At 41.4% G+C, this 15913-nt stretch overlaps 1 protein-coding gene across 1 annotated transcript in view; it reads right to left on the bottom strand.

Annotated features, from left to right (window-relative positions):
- Positions 1–3981: 3981 nt before the first annotated feature.
- LOC122433835 (basic proline-rich protein-like) overlaps positions 3982–15913 on the bottom strand; it is a 78091-nt gene continuing 66159 nt past the window's right edge. Inside the window, exon 3 of the mRNA XM_043456796.1 lies at positions 3982–4078. The gene's annotated coding sequence lies outside the window, so the exon portion shown is untranslated. The remainder of the gene's footprint in view (positions 4079–15913) is intronic.

Here is a 15913-nt window from a genome sequence, read left to right on the forward strand (position 1 = left end):
AGGCATTGTTACAAAGTAATAGGTCTGTAGCCCAAATTCATTTCTTGAGCCTAATAGGTTTGAAAAGACATGTTACCTGCACTGAAACTTTTTATCTACTGACTTTCCATATTATTTCAGTTAACGTTCCATGAAGAGAATTCCTGATCCATTATTAAGGATGAGAAACTGAAGTCACTACTTGGAACAAGATGATTTCGGGGAGGGAAAAAAAAACAACTAGCAACGTCTCCTTCAACTGCAGCTATGAGCAAAACTATAATTTATAAGACAAATAACTGTGCTAGTCACATTATAATATACAAATGAATTCAGTATAAGATTGAGGCTCTCCCTTTCTTTTGGGGGACTAGGAAAAAACCTTGAACACAGCAAAGACATTTACATGATAGGAACATTTCCTTCATGCCCACTGTATCACACATCTACTCCATTAGTCTGGAAGGTAAAGAGACACTGGCTTTCAGGATACTCGTGAGCCCAAGAAACTGTATGCAAATCGACACATATATATGCAATTTTCTGTAGGGAGAATAATGCTTATTCAAAGAGTGCACAGTCCCCAAAAGATCAAGAACTGCTGATAAGAAAATACATGCTGGAGACTTGCTGAGAAATGTGTTACTTCCAAATAAAGTGACCAAGAAGAGTGGATTTTCCATAGGCGTCAAACAGGGCAGTTTCACAGGCCAAAGTCAATAGAAATGGGGCTCCAAATGGAAGTTGAGAGTGCTGGGGACCAAAACTGTAGCAGAGCATCATGCCAGGAAGAACAGAGGACCCAGCAGAGGCTGCTCGGGCAAGCTAGAAACACACGGTCCAAGAATCAGACTGCCTGGACTCAAGTCCCACCACTGCCACTAAGCGTGACCTTGGCCAAGCTTCTTAACTTCATTTTCCTCTATAAAAGGATGACATCACCTACTTCAGACGTTGTTATGAACCTTAAATGAGATAATGAATGGAAAACGCTGAGCACAGCCCCTGGCACCCAGAAATGCTCAACAGCCATCACTGGAATGATGACCTCCACTGTAACACCCTCAGGAATGTCCAACCGAAGGAGAGATGTGCTCAGGTGCAGGGTGTATTATAGGTTCATGGTGTCACACCATGCTTCTTCCTTCTATCTGAACTGAGGATTCAGCAGGACACTCTCAGCGTTCAGCCCCTTATCACCCCATCTTCTTGAAGTTGGCTCACAAGAGAGGGGCTGACTGTTTGCCCCCACAGGACTCTACCAATGCCTCCTCTCAAAGTGCCCCAAACACAGTTTTGAGCCAATTAAGACTTGAGAAGAAAGACAAGTTAGGTCTGGAGGCTGTGTTGGCTAGGCATTCAGTAGCAAATACTAGAAACACAATTTAGAAGACATGAGCAAACAGTGATGTGTCTAAGGATGGATAGTTTGAAAGATGAGAGCACAAAACTCTCCTCTCAGCTTCACTTTCCTCTGTGTTCATTCCAACCTGTCTCTTGATAGCTCCAGACTAAGACCCATGGCTGCTTATCACTGCCTCAGGGAACCCAAGATGGTAACTCTTTCCAAGGCTGGGACGAGTGCCCACACTTAACTCGGCTGCCCCCAAAGTCACAGAAACCAAGAATGGGGCAGGCAGTCTCCCAAAAGAAAATTAAACTAGAGAAAATGTAGGGAATATATGCTAGAAAGGCACAAATGACCCATGTCTGTCAAAGGAACACATGACTAGATTCATGCCTTGTGTTAATGTGTGAGTTGCTCAGTCATGTCTGAGTCTTTGCAGCCCATGGATTGTAGTCTGCTAGGCTCCTCTGTGCATGGGATTTCCCAGCAAGAATACTGGAGTGGGTTGCCATTCCCTTCTCCAGGGGATCTTTCTGACTCAGGGATAGAACTGGCTCCCCGGCATTTTAGGCAGATTCTTTATCATCTGAGCCACCAAGAAATCACAATGATTCTTGGCATGATATTCTCATCTGTTTATTTGAATCTGTTAGAACTATTTTGGCTAAAAGTGGCACAAAAAAAAAAAGTCTCAAATAAGAAGACAATTTGTTATATGGCTGCAAAGACTGTGTCAGGAGATAAATCATGAAAATCATTTCCCATGCCTATTATCTGACTTCTGGTTAGCCTCCGGTGTGAAGACAGCCATGTGCCCCAGTGCCGGGCATGAGATGAATGACCCAATCTGCTGAGAGGTATCTGCTATCTGCTACATGGGAACTCCTTCTGTCTAGAGTTTTTTGAGAAGCCAGGAAGTAACAAGCATAAAGGAGAAAAGTCAGCGTAAGGAAAGTAGATAAATCTGAGCCTGGATAACATCACTGGGAAGCTGAGCCAAGAAAAATAAACCCTTCTTCAAGCCACTTCAGTTAAATTTCTGTTACTTGCAGCTGAGAGCAATCCCAGCAGATCTGGCAGACCAAGGACCCAATCTCTTTCCACCTTCCCTTAGCATGTTCTTGAAGATGGAGACAACGGCTGTAGGTGTCACCATAAGAAATAATAATACATGCAGAATAAGAGGAAATTGTTCGCCCAAGCCCTTCAGCCGGTGTCTCACCATGTCTTGTGAGACTGAACTACATTTCACATTTATACCTCAACTCAAGTGGCCACAAAAACGGTGTCTCGATGATTTATGCCTTAAATGAAGTCACTTTCTGAAGGAAAATAAGGAAATTCTGCCAGTAAGTATAGGGTGTATGGATTCTTAGTAGGCAACTCGCAACGCCAATTATACATAGCAATCAATAGACAGCATTTTTAATCAGGCTTTTCACACATACATACCTCACTAAAGGAGAGAGTTAAGGGGGACAAAATTTCTCAGTGTACTTTGCTGCTTCAGTAGGATAAAAGTGATTTATTACTTATCATTGTTTCAAATTTAAAGCATTATTAAATACATGCGAGTACTAAGTGTAGCCCCCCAGCATGTCATATAATGAAAATGTATACAAAAGTTCACCATTAAAGGCTGTTAAAAAAAAAAAAACACAGAAAAGAAATGCCGTATTAAAAGTATGCTAAGGAAATTCCCTGGTGGTCCAATAACAGGACTCCATACTTTCACTGCCAAGGTGTGGATTCAGTCCCTGATTGGGGAATTAAGATCCTGCAAGCCACTCAGAGCAGCCAAAAAGAAAAAATTATTGCAACTTTCATACACTGTTGCTAGGAAAGTACATTAGTACAGCCCCTTTAAAGGCAATTTGGAAGTAGCCATTAAAGTTTTAAATGCCACATACACTATGCCTCAAATATTTTGCTTCTCCATATCTATCCTGGAGAAACACTCACAGATGTGCACAGAAAGACAAATACAATAACTGCACCATAGTCTGTAATACCCAAAACACAAGGCCCAAAACAAAAGCAATGGCAATAACCTAAATGCCCAACCACAAGGGAATGACTAAAACTATGGTGTAGCTATAATACAGAATACTATGCAGCAATGAGTAAGTATCCATGTACCCCTGTGCAATAATAATATTTAAGATGTGCTATTCTGATCATTCAACTTGCTAAAAGACTACAACTTAATTATTCCAACCACTAAAAAAGAAATGATAATTATGTCATATACTAGAGGTGCTAATTATTGCTAAAGTGGCAATAATGTTACTATATAAATGCATCAAATTAACATGCTGTACATCTTAAATTCACACAATATTATACGTCAAATATATTTCAGTTTTAAAAGGATATATTCCTGTTAACAGCAGAAAGTTGTATAATGCAAAAATAATACTACATGCAATTTTAAGGATAATGTCTATAAGTAAATATAAATGCATAGAAAAAAGTCAAGAAATATATATAACAGAAAACACCAATTACCTCTGAGGAGGGGTCTAGGAAAAGTGGTTAAGGAGAATTGAAACATTCGGACGTTTTACTGTGAGAACATTTCCACATACAAAAAATATATTATCTACAGTTGAATTGACACACCAACCTTTCAACCATCTTCCTTTTTAACTGGTCTGACACAGCTGCTGTTGTTCAGTAAATCATGTCCGACTCTTTGCAACCCCACGGCCTGCAGCACAGAACTTCCGGGTGACTCTAGTGGTAAAGAACCTGCCGCCAATGCAGGAGACATAAGAGACAAGGGTTTGATTCCTGGGCTGGGAAGATCCCCTGGCAGACATGGAAACCCCACTCGAGTTTTCTTTTCTAGAGAATCCCAGGGACAGAGGAGCCTGGAAGGCTGCAGTCCAAAGGGCTGCAAAGAGTCGGATAGGATTGAAGTGACTTGGCACACATGGGCTGCAGCACACCAGGCTCCCGGTCCTTCACTGTCTCCCCGTGTTTGCGCAAATTCATGTCCATTGAGTCGGTGATGCCACCCAACCACTCATCCTCTGCCGTCCCCTTCTCCTATTGCCTTAGTAGCATCCACCTTTTACTCATGAGCTTTAAATATATCATCCCTGTAGTAAATGAGCTGGTTTGTGGAATTTATATAGCACTGAACAAATTAAATATAGACTTAAAAAAAATTAACTTCAAAAAAAAAAAAAATTAACTTCCCTTGCTTAGCCACTGCTTTTATAAACCACTTGACGGAGGGGGGGAAAAATCCCTTTTTAAAAAGAGAGGGCACTGGAGATACCATCTTGAGTTTCAGCCAGACTACGCTTCCTAACAAGCTGTCCATAACGGTGTTTGCATTGGCTCTCTATGGAGAGTGAATGGAATTAGAAGTAGATTTAAAGCAAATCCTGAAAAACCACCACACCAGGCCACCCTCTTTTTTTTTTTTTTTTCCTAATGGAAATTTCACTAATTCTGGATAGAAACTAAGACTGCTGCAAACAGGTATGGAAAGCTGCTTAAACGTTGGCTGGTATTGTGCTTTTAATGAAATGCAAGCCAAAATACTGGCTATTAATAAAACAGCATATAACAAAACCCAAGCCTGAGTTCTAAGTAGTTGGTCCCATGCGGTGACAAGTCTTTCATTATTTTTGATTGAGGTAGAGTTTCAGGTGATGACACCTGGCCTCTTGGCCTTCCCCAAATTCAGAGCCACTGACAGATGTGTGCCGTGAGCCAGTCACTTTGGTGATGTTCACCGCAGAGGGGAAATGCCACGCCAGCGTCCAAGAGCTTGAGCCAGGCTTTCCCCTGCTGACACATCCAGGCAGAGGCTCTTTTTCCATTTCATCAACACTCACCATGGGGATGGAATGCCAATAAAGCTGAGGATGTATAACTAAGAATTCGATTAGTGGAGGGAAAAGGACAGCAAGCAGGGGAGCTGGATGGACACTGGGAAATTCCCCAAAGGCACGCTACCTGCATGGTCCTCGCCCGACGGGAATGACCGGGCTGCCTGCATCCTGTTCTCAGTACTGATGGGGCCTGATGCGGCCACTGGATTGCCACTGCCTCCAAGTACTCCCCCAAAGCACCCTGGAGTTTGTGAGCAACAGAACCGAAGGAAAATGTCTAGTAAGGACATTTAAGTCCCTGGAAAGTCACAGGGGAGGGGAGGTGGGCAAGGCTGAGAAAGCAGGAGAAAGATAGGAACGGGTCTGTGCTAGGCTTACAGTCACTCTGGAATGGCTGGGAAACGGATGCTTCACTCTAGAAATCACTCTCCAGAAGTTCTACATATTTCCGCAATTCTCATCAGGATCCTGAAACCTCCTTCTTCCAGGGTTCTCCTTCTCCAGGGACATCTACATTCAAGACCCTTCCAACAATAATACTGACTGTGGTGCAGACACCGCCAGTGTGCCTACCCAATATCCATTTCCTACTTCTTCCTTCCTACCAGGAGCAACTTTGGTGCTGGTGAGGATGATAACGTGACTAATTAAAAAAAAAACTACACTTCCTTTCCTCCCTTATAGATAAGGCCATGTGCTATCATTTTGGCCAACAGGATGTAAGTAGAAATTGATGGATAGGGCTTCTGGGAAATCTCTTTATAAGATGAGGCAGTTCAGCCAATGCTCACCCTTTGCCCTTCCTCTTCTTCCTGCCTGGAACCTAAGACAGATGCTGGAGATGAGGCAGCCATGTTATGACTATGAAGAGACAAAGACCCACACTAAAGATAGCAGAGTAGAAATACTGGAGTCTGATGATAGCCTCATGAAACCACCATATCAGTCCTGGGATATCTACTTCTCATTACAGGAGCAAAAGAAACATTCACGTGTACTAAATCACCACTATTTGGGACATGTAGCTGAATGATGACAAATGAAGCAAATGCTTGCTATAGAACAAGACTTTGTCGTGAAGCAAGTCACTCACTGAGTCCTCTCAATAACCTTCAAAGTAGCTACTATCCACAGCACCATTTCAGCTAAAGAAATGGAGGCCTAGCAAATTTAAATAATATACCCTAGGATCACAGCATCAGGAAATGGCAGACTGGGACTTGAGTTCAGACAGAATAGCTCCAGAGCTCTGGGAAGAGCAAGAAAGCCCTTTCCCGCCCCAGGTCTCAGCCTCCAGTGTTAATGGAAACCTCAGGTCCATGGGCGACAGCAGAGGAGGCTGGATCAGTGCCACCCTTCCACACCTTCTCCACCCGGGAGGAGAGCCTGCCAGCCCAAGCTATCCTCCGGGTAGCAATCGAACAAGAGCTATGTTGTTGCTTGTTTCACGGTCCTCTCACCGTAATGTTTCAGATGATGTCTCCCAGCCCCTCCTTGGCAATGCAGCTATCTTGTTGGTGAAGACGATGACTCTATTCACAGATGTACTCCCAATCTTCTTTAGCTACAAAAAGACACTCACATTTTATATAAATGGAAGCACCTCATTTAAGACACCACTCTTTGATATGAAAATGATCCAAGCCAGCAAGCCAGGTAAGTAAGTAAATAAATAAATATTTAAGAATAACAGGAGGCGGGAAGAGGAATATGCAAATTCAAACTGATGCCCACTGACTTAAAGCATGATGCCCAAGTTTATGCAAGTACCCGTGGCTCCTGGCTATGGCTCCACTGACATGAAAGCACTTAGGACTCTATTTCAAAATAGCTTCTCTAACGAAGCTTACCAAAGTCCCAGGAGAAATAAAGTCTGACTTGCTATACTTTTTTGAAACAAAACAAATAACAAATTCATACACAAGCTTTATTTCTCATTGATGCTATGTCTGAAATACATGAGCATGAGCAGATTGCGTTACAGCAGAGCGATGCTACAATGGGCCAGTTGCTACCTAAGGCCCAAAAATTTCAAGTGGGACTTCATAAACAGCAGACACTTGGCTCCACCTCTGCCTACACCCGTAGATCCACAGCAGTGAACTCGAGGAGAATGTGCACTCCGCTGAGGAACAAAACTTCCAGCAGGAACAAGACAGTCAATTCAGGCTATTACAACTCCTCCAGTGAGAGAGGCTGTGGGTGGGAGTTAGGGATGGAGGGAGAAAGAAAGGGAAGAAGACAGAGAGAGGGGGAGAGAAAGCGGAGGGCAGGAGAAAGTCCCTTCAGTGTACCCTGCCACTCCAAGTATTTGGGTCAGAGTTTAGCAAATGCTGGGGTGCCTGGCAAGTCAGGATAAACCAGACCAGAGGGCCCACTCGACAACATGAAACTGAGGGGAGAGGCCCAGAACAGGTCTTACTAGATATTTGGAATTTGTGAAACCAGTCTACATTCCCCTCTCCTCCCACCAAGACTATAGCAAGAGGAGGAAACGCTCCAGGAAAACTGCCTTGTCAGCTAGAACCAGGTCAGAGAAACACAGTGAGCTCCAGCCACACACGTCGCTGTTCTTAGGGTTGATCCCATCTGGGGAGCAGAGGTGTCTCTCTCCATCACTCATCAAGCCACAGGCCAAAAGGAAGTAGTCCTGTGAGTTCTCTGGGAGGGTCAGGGCAGGACCAGGGAGCACTAGCACTGCTCTCCTCAGGGCCACAGGGGATGCCAAATGAGCTAAAAGGCAGTGCTGCTCTTCATAAGGTTCCCATCTGGTTGGGAAGATAAATTATCTCGCTCACATAAAGCAAGAAGCAAATCAAAAGAGACGGTAATGAAATGCACAAGTGGGAAGGGTAACTCAAATACTACAGTAACTCAGAGGAGAGGAGCAAGACTGGAGACTGCAGAGGAAGGAAGCGGGGACCACTGGGCCGAGGTGAGGCTTACATTAACAGAAAATGTTGGCTAATCAGAGCAGGAGAGTAGATCTTCTCAGGCTGTGGGAAGAGGCAGAGGTAACATGTATACAAAGTCAGACTGGTGTCCTGCCTTGCTGCAAGAAGTATTTCAAAGGAAACAAGATAAACTGCAAGCCCCCTACTCTAATGAAACTGCGTTTACCTCCCAGACTCAGGGGAAAGATTAATCAGTCAAGAGCCTCCCACTCTCTTTTTCTCTCTTTCTCCCACTCCCTCCCATCTACAAGCCACCCTTTCCATTCAAAGAATCAAGTTCACCTTTCGCACACTCCTCCATCTGTGAGTCTACTCCTCCCTCCCTCCACTATCTGTTCATAGAGGAAGCACTGTTCTCCACATGAGTCTACTGTGTTGAGAACAGTTGGGAGGAGAAAATCATGCTTGCAAAAACAAACAGAGAGTGAAAAATAGAACAACAACAAAAAAACAAAAACCCAACAACAACAACAGCAGCAAAAAACCGGAAGATATCAGATCTCTATTAGCTAAAGTTGACAGCGCTTCTGAGGATGTCAGAAGACTACAGAATGGTGGGTACCACGTCCACATCACTGCTGAAGGACAGGAGAGTGATGCGGAAAGGTGTATACCTCGCTCCCTGTCTGATCCCAAGACAGTCCATGCTGTTCAAACTGCCGTGAGCTGAGCAGAGCACACACAGTGACCCCCAAGGAGATGACAGCTTCACGCTCACATCTGAGGCTGTCACCGCTGCACTTGTGCAAACAGAAAACATCCATTAGCAAATTCATCAGGGGTATATGAATACTTTCATATGGATATGATTTTCTATGCATTCATTTATAAAAACTTGTAACAGAGAATTCTTCCTGAAGGGCAAAGCCATGCAAGTATTCTTGGGAAAGCTGGTAGATCAGGACTACTTTCCTATCAAGGCTGTGTACCAGCCACCCAAGGAGATTTTGCTGAGAGCTGCATGTCCAGGCCCTGACCCCTGCTCCTGATTCACTGGGGTGGGAGTGAAGTTCAGAGATATCTACTCTGAAAACTCCTCAAACTGGTTCCAACACACAGTTAAAACCTGGTGTAGGGACTTCTCTGGCAGTCCAATGGTTAAGATTCTGCACTGCCAAAATTGGAGGCATCAGTTCAATTCCTGTCAGGGTGCTAAGACCCCTACATGCTGCATAAACCCCTCCCACCCAAAAAAACTTCACATATACCACAGTCTTGAATGACTTAGAACATTCTAGGCACTCTGTTGGACCTACATTAGTAACTGTGTTCAAGTCCCATCCTATTCAAAAGAGGAAGCACCTTTCAAATAGCAACCGTATGAAGGCTAATTAAAAACATCGTTTGCTAACTAGCTGTTTAGATCACTTCAGGAAAAAAGTTCATCTGATTAATATGGCCAGAGGATTAATATAGGATATGGCCATCTGATTAATATAGGACATCTCAACAACCAGTTATGAAATCAATTTTTTTAAAATTTTAATTATCCTACAATTGAAACTAATATAATATTGCAAATCAACTATATCTCCATAATAAACAAATGAAGGAAGGAAGGAAGGGAAGGAAGGAGAGAGACACAAAAGACCACATATTGTGCTTAGATGAAGTATCCAGAAAAGGCAAATGCATAGAGACAAAAGGTAGATTAGAAATGGAGTAAGAATCAACTGTGAATGAGCATGAGGGATCTTACTGGGGTGATGAAAATATTCTAAAACAGATGATAGCTTTATGCCTCAGTAAAGCTACTTAAAATTACTGAATTTTACACTGGAAATGCGTGTGAGGATGCTCAGTCATGTCCAAGTCTTTGTGACCCCACAGGCCATAGGCCACCAGGCTCCTCTGTCCATGGAATTTTTCAGGCAAGAATACTGGAGTGGGTTGCTATTTCCTTCCCCAGGGGATCTTCCCAACCCAAGGATCAAATCCACAGCTCCTGCATCTCCTGTATCGGTGGGCAGATTCTTTACCATCACACCACATGAGAAGCCCCTACTGGAAATGGGTGATATGTTTCGTCACCCATGATGAAATGGGTGGTAAGTACGTCAGTGAAGTTTGTTTAAAACAAACTTGCCTATAGTATCCAGAAGAGGCAGGTATAAAGGGAACTGCAGGAAAGAATACTTTCCCTTCTTTTTTCTGCCTCTCCAGAACTGTATCCTCTCCTGACTCACTTCTGTGTGAAAGAAACACACAGAGAGCTCTGATGAAAAGAGGTCCGGTTCCAGCCACGTGTAAACGAAACAGGAGGCCTGTCTGACACCTAACGAGAGAATCGAGCAATATATGTTTGCTAAATTGAGTTTGTGATGCTTGATATTTAAAACAAAGAGGCACAATGTCACATGTCAATTATACCTCAGTAAAGCTGAGGAGACATTTTAAAAAATAAATTATTTAAAAAACACACAAATCATCATCTAAGCGTGTTCACATGTCATGACCCTCTTGTTCGCTGGGTCACTGGCCCCACCCCTTGGGCCTGGGTGTCACAGGGCCCCTGTCTCGCCTTTCACAAGGTCCACTTCTAGGAGAGTGAGAAAGAGGAGGATGGAGGTTACTTAAAATAATAAGAATGAAAAATGTGTAAATACCAAATGGACCATTGAAATTTCCTGAAGGTCTGTGCCCATTTATAAAGAAGAACATAATACTAAATGTGATTATTAAAGGCTAGTGCAATTAGAAGGAGAATAAAATTTACTAACTCCAGCAGTGATGGGAGGGACTGATGGGCTGCTGCTTTTCATACTCATCATTGCCAGCCAATTAAAGGACCTGCTAAAGACATCCACAACGTGCGTTTAAGTGAAAGAACGAGTTCAAGTAGTGCATACTCAGCATATTTTCCATGGAGTTTGTAAAAAGGAGGGAAGAGTCATATAGAAACTTGGGATCCATTAAACTCTGAAATTATGCATCTCCCTTTTTATGAGCCACAGTTTTTCTGTAGGACACTCATCAGTAGTTGTGTTCAAGCCCAGAAGAGTTCAAAAAGTTCATGGACTATTTCTTCAAAAAGAAACTGAAGGCATAAATGAGCTAACAAAAATCAAAACCATATCCCACTCCCGATGATGGGCAGGGAAGCCTGAGGTGCCGCAGTCTGTGGAGTCGCAAAGAGTCGGACACGACTGAGGGACTGAACTGAACTGATATCCCACTCCAGAGAAATAACTTATTTGAAAATACACTAGTACAATGTACCCAGGGCTTCCCACCAGCTCAGTGGCAAAGAGTCCACCTGCCAAGCAGGAGACGTGGGTTTGATCCCTGGGTCAGGAAGATTCCCTGGAAGAGGAAATGGCAATCCACTCCAATATTCTTGCCTGGAGAATCCCATGGACAGAGGAACCTTGCAGGTTACAGTCCATGGGGTCACAAAAGAGTCAAACACAACTTAGCAAAACAACAATGGTGTACCCAAATATATGATGACAATGCAAGATAAATTCATGGGCCAAAAAATATCACACAGGGCAGAATGATTTCAGAAACTGAACAATATGAACCAAAATTACAGAAATAATTTGTTTTAATTTTTAAAAATTGATGACTAGTATATAAATTATTAAGAAGTAATCTTCAAGTTAAACCCACCCAAATGAACAAAACAACAAAACAACCATAGCTAATGGTCACGTTTTCAAAGTGTACTAAAAAAAGCCAAAAAACAAGATACTCTGTAATATCTGCCAGGAAAGATGATGAGATAACATTTAAGATGCTAAGAAAAGAAACCTTCAGATTTAGGTGAGGAGAAAGAAGAGCTTGAAAGAAAATATGCACAAAGGAAATTGCCACCACAGGCCCAGAACTGAGGCAAAACCCTCAGTTTGTTTGAAGACAGAAAGTATTTCATGACCTAAATGACCTGAAACAATCTGTCAGCAAGACCAACATCCAAGAAGGTCACAATAAAAGCAACAGAAAGAGTTTATGCAGGAGATTCATGACCCGCTCCCTCCGAATAATTTAATGTTAGTAAAATATTACAATTGTTTATAACATTAGTCAATTGAGAAGAGCAAGGGATAACAACGAAATTTCACAAAGGAGTTCATTACTATAATGATAGAATATGACTTATTCAAAAAGCTAAACTCAGGACTTCCTTGGAGGTCCAGTGGTTGAGACCTCACCTTCCAATTCAGGAGGTACAGGTTCGATCCCTGGTCAGGGAGCTAAGATCCCACATGCCTCGGGGCCAAAAAATCACAACATAAAAACAGAAGCAATGTTGTAACAAATTCAGTGAAGTCTTTTTAAGTGGTCCACATATTTAAAAAAAAAGAAAGCTAAATTCTACATATATCAATTTTAGGAAAGAGGTCAAGATGGTGGCCACTAACATAAAAAAAAAAACAAGCATTAATTAAAATGATTTTTACTACAAATGCTAATATAAATGAAAATAGAAGCATTTCTTTATTGTCTGTAAAGCTATTCAAAAAGCATGCTGAAACACAAACCTCTGACATTAGAGCAGATATGCTTTTAAATTGTGAGGGCAAAGGATTCTAGAATTTAAAAAACAAAAAAGAAAAACATATAATAATATTCTCAACTATTGCTCCAGCAAATGCAGTCTTGTTCAAGCCCAGTAGTCCATGGCAATGCTGACTAGGGTCTAAGGTAGAAATCACCTACAGAGAGCTGAGACAAGTTGGTGGATCTCCCAAGTTGCCCCACTTATGACCCTGAGAGCCAATCTCTATTTTTCAAATATCTGATGTGCTGGGTATTCAGAGCAGAAGTAGGGATCAGAGACACGAGACTTGAGGACAATTCCTCCCGGCTCCATACCTGAGCCACACATCTGGGGGGCGGGGGGAGGTGCAGTGAGCAAGGGGACACCAGGCTGGAGCAGCTCTTACTGATTTCCCAAGTCTTGGGGGGATGGAACAGTGACGGGGGAGGTGTTGAGCAGATCAGGGTATAGTAGCACCAATGTGAGCAGCCTCTGTTTTTCCCTTGAGTAACCGCTGTTTTATTAACATCAGAGCTAAGAAATCTGAAGACTGAATCCTGAATAAAGAGGCTGTTGAGAAGGTTTAATTACACTACCAATGGTACACAGATCACACATAGGAACGTTCAAAGCTGCCTATATAGAAAAAGCACATATCACTATCTTCCAATTTAGCTCCATGGAAACTCGAAGTTTAAGTTCACCCCCAGAAGGGTGAAAGCAAGAAAATGCAAAGATAGTCAGGATAGTGATGAATAGCACAAATTTACATCTCGTTTACATCCCATTTTCATCTTGTAGTTTACCTTGTGAAATATCTCAAATGTGAAAGAAAACATAAATAGAATAAAGTTCCTACCTTTTTTTAGTGTAATTGATTACCTATCAAAAATGCAAGCAGACTAAAATCTAGGGGATATTCCCAGGTGGACCCAGTGTGAACAAAACCCACTGTCACAGCAAGGTCATGCTTCAGAGCCAGACTCAGCACGGAGACAGCCCTCAGACTGCTGGTCCTTTTCCTCTGAGGCATGTGACTTGAGGAACTATGTCCAGCATCTGAATGCCTCAGCTTCTTCCTAGAGCCAAATGAGAACAACGCTACCTAACTTGTAGGGATCCTGTGAAGAATAAACAAGAGAAAATATGTACAAGCAACTACCATGGTAGGTAGTGGGCACCCCAAACATGATAGCTATTAGGGAATCAGGCAAAGAACCTCAAGGTACATCAAAGCAAATCTATTTAAAAATGTTCTGGTCCAGCCAACAAATAAGTAAATATAAATGAAAATCTAGCAGCAGTGTAAACAAAAGAGGGAAGGCTGGGATAACATGGCCAGAGAGAATTACAGAAGTAAATAAGACTTGAAAGGCCACTGCCAGAACAAGCCAGCTTAAGCAGACAATGAAATACGTCTGGAATAACCTAATTGCCATATATGGGTGAATGAAAAAAACAACAGAACACATCTGATTTCCAATTCTAACAAAATGACTTATAAAAATGGATCAGGTACTAAGTCCAAAGTTTGGCCTACATAGTAGTTATTATGACAAAATTAATTTTTAAAAATCAGTACCAAAGTATCTTAAAGACTGAATCTGGGAAGAAATTCAGAATAAAATAAAATATTGTTTGGTAGATGAAATAACAAAATGCATGGAAAGCTGCTAGGCAGTATGAAGAAGTTCATTGCTCTTCAACTAAGTGGTTATATTGGTAACAAAATTAAAAAAGAAAAGCATAATAAATCAAGCCTCTTGAGTTGGAACTTAGGGAACAAATGATCAAGCCACAATAAAATTAGAAAAGGCAAACTTGATAAAGAAACAAATAGAAAAGGAAAAGGAAGTGAAATTGACAACCAAAAATTGTAGATGACTCTTTTGAAAATGACCAATCACAGGGAGGTGGGAGGGGGAAGCAGGATGGAGAATACATGTAAATCTATGGCTGATTCATGTCAATGTATGACAAAAACCACTACAATATTGTAAAGTAATTAGCCTCCAACTAATAAAAATAAATGGAAAAAAAATAAAATGACCAATCAATGCATAAAGTTAACAGATTTTTAAACTGGGAAGAATGGATAAAACCCTAAAGATATTTGAGTAGAAAATACATCAACACATTTGATAAATGGAAAGAAAATCTATATTAAAAAAGGAAAATTTTCAAAATATAACAAAATTCCATTCCTCAAGAAAGATTCGAGTGAAAGAATTAGAAAAATTTGACACTCTTTCAAAAAAAATCATTCTTATAATTAAAGTGACCATACAGTACAATGTTTAAAGTTCTAATTTCAGTCAGTCCTAGTATTAACCAGTACACTTCAGCAAAATCTGTTCTACATTTAATTCATAAATAGTCATATAATCACCCTATCTATAGCAAATTATAAACTATATATAAAGCCAAAATATTTATTTTAAAAGAAAATATTTTGATCCCAAATAGTGAAAGAGAGAAGAATGAGCCATACTCAACTCAAACAAGAACTAGAAACTCAGTAGGATTTTTACAGAAGGAAAAACATTATGATTTCTCATATTTCCAGGTAAGTTCCATATCAAACAGATTTATCCTAATAGATAGCAAGAAGGCCAAAAACATCAGCCTTTCCAAATACAAACCTTATTGAAGGAAAACAGTGCTGCAGTGAAGCAAGGGTCTAAGAATGCTAATGAGCATACACTTAAAAACCAAGCACTAACCCCATGCCTACTGAAGAAATACTGTGAGATTTAAACAATCAACAATCAGGTGAGGATGGCATGTGCCACCACTCCTAATTAAGATGATAGTAACTACTGCCTTCAAATCGTGTCAATAGAGAAAAGAGAGACTTTATTGTATTGCTTGCTTTGTAGGGTTGTTTGGAGGATTCACTAAATTAATAAAGAACTTGCTCATCAGCATGCCTGGCAGAGAAGAAATGGCCAAGGGAATCCAAGAATAAGCGGTCAAGGATGGAAGACAGGAGAGGGAGGGCAGCAGGGAAGCAGGGGACTCTACAAAGGAGACGTGTGTAGATGGAAAGATGAAAAATAGTGTACTGGTTCTCACGCTGAGGAGGAAGAGGTTTTAGGAGTGCACATTAATTTTCCATTAAATAAATCAAGGGAGGCAAGCATGGACCAACGATAATCTATCATAAACCAAGAACTACGATTGATCCAATTGTGCCTACCCGAGTTCCAGCAGAGAGGAAAAAGACTTAGCTATTTTAATAACTCTAGGAAAACAAAATTTCCTAGTCAGTGTAACAAATTCAAGTCAAGAAACATCTCCT

Source organism: Cervus canadensis, chromosome 33 (genome assembly GCF_019320065.1).
Source record: "Cervus canadensis isolate Bull #8, Minnesota chromosome 33, ASM1932006v1, whole genome shotgun sequence".
NCBI lineage: Eukaryota > Metazoa > Chordata > Mammalia > Artiodactyla > Cervidae > Cervus > Cervus canadensis.